At 44.6% G+C, this 3504-nt stretch overlaps 1 long non-coding RNA gene across 1 annotated transcript; it reads right to left on the bottom strand.

Annotated features, from left to right (window-relative positions):
• Positions 1 to 818, bottom strand: LOC130519732 (uncharacterized). The gene is made up of 2 exons (XR_008948446.1): positions 448 to 818; positions 1 to 343 (listed from the first exon to the last, which is right to left on the bottom strand). It is a non-coding gene; the product is annotated as an uncharacterized LOC130519732 (long non-coding RNA).
• Between the last annotated feature and the right edge of the window lie 2686 nt (positions 819 to 3504).

Here is a 3504-nt window from a genome sequence, read left to right as displayed (position 1 = left end):
ATTTATGCAGCCATTTTTATTTTTCCTTTGGCCGCTTCAACATCATAAGCAATTTTTCTTTTCATCCATTTTTCCTCCTCCCAGTAAAATCTCATCACCACAGAAGCCAGAGCTTCATGAATCAGCGTGGCCAGCTTCATCTGTTCCCAGATGTTTACCTCTAACCAGACAAAGGAGGCGGCCTTTTGGGGTCTCTGGGTGGAGCGTCGCAGCGGCTGAGGGCTGGTGTTCAACAGTGCACGCCACTATTCAACAGTGCACGCCACGATCAGCCCCCCACTCTGAAAAGGCCAATTCACCACAGGGAATCGATGGAATGGAGGAAAGGATGGAAGATGTCGACCTGTGGGTCGTTGGATAGTTGGAAATTACAATCAGCCTCTCTTTTGCAAAGAAACGGGGACAAACTGGGCACAAAGGAAGCAGAAATGAGCAGAAATAACTGACCATCTTCTGTCTTCGTCTCAGGTGGAGCTGGAAATCTGTTCTCCAGGGACAAGGAGTTTCAGTCTGCATTTTCAGAGAAAGCTTAAGGGAGCTTCAGTAGGAGCTCTGAGGCCTCGTTTGCATCTGCAAATGAGACAGAACCCGGCTGGTCCTCGTCACCTTGGCAACAGGCCACCAGCACCTCCCTCACTGCTATTTTAGCAGCCATGCTTGTCAGTCTGCACCCTGCCTCCCTTCATCTCCCTGCTGCTGGTCTCACCAGCTGCCAGACCCATAGGATGAAGCTTCTCCTACAGCAGACGACCCTGGAAGCTTCTGTGGGCGTCCAAGTGAGTCAGACTCAACAATTAGGAGCAGTAACAAGCTCTCGTCAGGAAATTTACTTGGCGAGTCGTTGCCGAGTGACGACAAGCTCGCAGTTCGCGTCAGTTTGTGTGAAATGAAAGCTGGTAATCAGATCACATGTTGCATGATCCCGTCCAGGGGCTTGAACCAACAGTGGAAACTGAGGAGCAGCAAAGCTTGAGATGACCCCTGCTGGTTGAACTCCTCCAAGGACACGAACGTTCCCGAGTCTCCCAAAACCTTTGGGACAGAAAGGCTTCATTTTCATGGCATTAAAACTCCAGACTGTATTGATTTATATTCCCATGTTGCCATAAAGGAACTCTTCGAGTTTACGCCCCCCCCCCCACCTAGTCACACATATTTCCTCATCACTCCTTAAAGCAGGTGGAAGAGATCTGCAACACAAATGATATTATCAATAAGGGTTAGGGTTAGATTTAGGGGTTAGGGTTACCCTAGGGTTAACCCTAACCCTAGGGTTAACCCTAACCAACACAAATGATATTATCAATAAGGGTTAGATTAAGGGGTTAGTTAACCTAGGGTTAACCCTAACCCCTAAATCTAACCCTAGGGTTACCCCTAACCAACACAAATGATATTATCAATAAGGGTTAGATTAAGGGGTTAGTTAACCCTAACCCTAGGAGGGTAACCCTAACCCCTAAATCTAACCCTAGGGTTACCCCTAACCCAACACAAATGATATTATCAATAATCAAACTAACCCTAACCGTATAAATCTGTCTTGTTAGGGTTAGGTTATAACTAGTTAGGGTTAGGTTATAACTAGTTATAACTGCCAAATTGAAAAGATACTACTACTAGAGAGGCAGGTAATGGGGGGGGGGGGTAATAGAGGGGGGGGGGGGGTAATAGAGAGGGCAGGTAATAGACGGGGCGGGTAGAGGCCTGTTTTCACTGCGATTGAACCCAACTATAAACCCCCTTCTGTCGGACTCGTATCAGAAATCTTTCCAGTTCCATCAATTCGTCACTGAACAAAAGGCTGAGCTGAGCTGAGCGGCACGGTGATGCTAAAACAAAGCTTCCTGTGCACGCTCAGAAACGCCACTTAAGGGGCAGCAGGAGCTCAGTGTGCATGTAAAGACGATGAGGAATGATCAAAAGCAGCCGACACTTTCTTTCAAAGACAGGGCTCCTGTTTCATGAGGAAGTCAATGTGGCGAATCAGAGTTATTATGGGAAAAAACAGCCGTATCAATTGGTTTCTGGATAAATGGATACCTGAATTCTCCTTGAACGTTTGCGTTGAGCCAGGATGACAATGCTGAAGTAATCTGTGGAGCAGGAGCAGCCAAAGTGAAGATCTGAAGGTTCGTCCTGGTTGTGCTGGGAGCTCCCAGAGCACCGAGGATTCTGCTGACATCCACCATCTTTGTTCTACATAATTGGCTCAAAGACCAAGCAACTACGTTTACTTATTCCCTGAAGAACCTTAATTACAGACCAAATGAAAGAAAGATGGATCATCACATTGCTGCTACCGTTTGCTCACTTGTTCGAGGGCAGACGATATTCCTGAAGCATTGAGATGACTCAGACTCCTCTGATCATCTCAATACATCAGAAATCAGACTGAAGTCTGGTTAAACTCCAGCTGATGACAAAAATCTAAATTTTACAAGTCAGAAGTACACATGATAATGAGATTAATAAGAAGATTTTAGGCTTCTATGTTCAGTGATGAAACAAAAAGGCAGCAGTTATAACTGTATGTTATAACCGTATATACATGTGGAAAAGTGTTGCTTTCACCGACAAACTTTTGTGAGTTCTTTTAATGAATTTGCTCAAACCTTTTTACCCTATTGGATGCAGCAATTACACCGGGGTCTTTGCAAATATTGGCTGCTGTGAGAAGGTCAGGTTAAGTTATTTTAAAAAATTAGATAAGAAAAAAGGTTGGACATCAGTTTTAACAGTCATTAAATAAAGGATATTTTTCATAGGGCTGCAAAACTGCCTGCTAAAGCTGAATAACTGGGATAAAAACTAACAGCCCAATGGTTCTACTTTCACTTCCCGTGTCCTCCAGTGTGTCCACGTACCCCCCACGGTGGTCACGTGGCTCACATCTCCACTCCCGTCACAGAGGAATGCGTTGAGGTTTGCAACAGTGCTGCAACACAAATATGAGGAGCAAGAATCGATCAATGAATCAATATTGCATCCATGAGGTTCACTAATGAATGTATAAAACTTGTGTCTTTGGGTAGATTTTAAGATTCTAAGAGATCTTCTTGAAGACTAATAACCATCATATATATGGTCAAATGTCTCAGTGAGGACGCAGCTTTTCCTGTTGTCAACAGCTTATAACACGTTTGTGACAAACAACTTTTTTATTTTTTTTTTTTTTTTACAGACGGCGTTGTAAGAACCTTCACGCAGTTACAACATGTTGTGGGGATATTTACGCTGAAGGGATGCCGGCTGGAGATCTTGTTCACCACTTCCTGTTATTGTCAGTCGCAGGAAGTGAACGGCCACGACATGGCAAAAGCTGATGGGAGAATTTTCATTTCTTCCTGTGTGTGTGTGTGTGTGTGTGTGTGTGTGTGTGTGTGTGTGTGTGTGTGTGTGTGGTGTGTGTGTGTGTGTACACATCATCTGTTTTACTGAGCTATCCAGCTTCATCCTAATGAAACAGGACCTAAAGCTTTCCAACTGATCCAAGTCAGATCG

The sequence above is a fragment of the Takifugu flavidus genome, unplaced genomic scaffold (assembly GCF_003711565.1).
Source record: "Takifugu flavidus isolate HTHZ2018 unplaced genomic scaffold, ASM371156v2 ctg141, whole genome shotgun sequence".
Taxonomy (NCBI): domain Eukaryota; kingdom Metazoa; phylum Chordata; class Actinopteri; order Tetraodontiformes; family Tetraodontidae; genus Takifugu; species Takifugu flavidus.
Note: the sequence above shows the minus strand (reverse complement) of the source record. Positions and strands in the feature narration are given on the sequence as shown.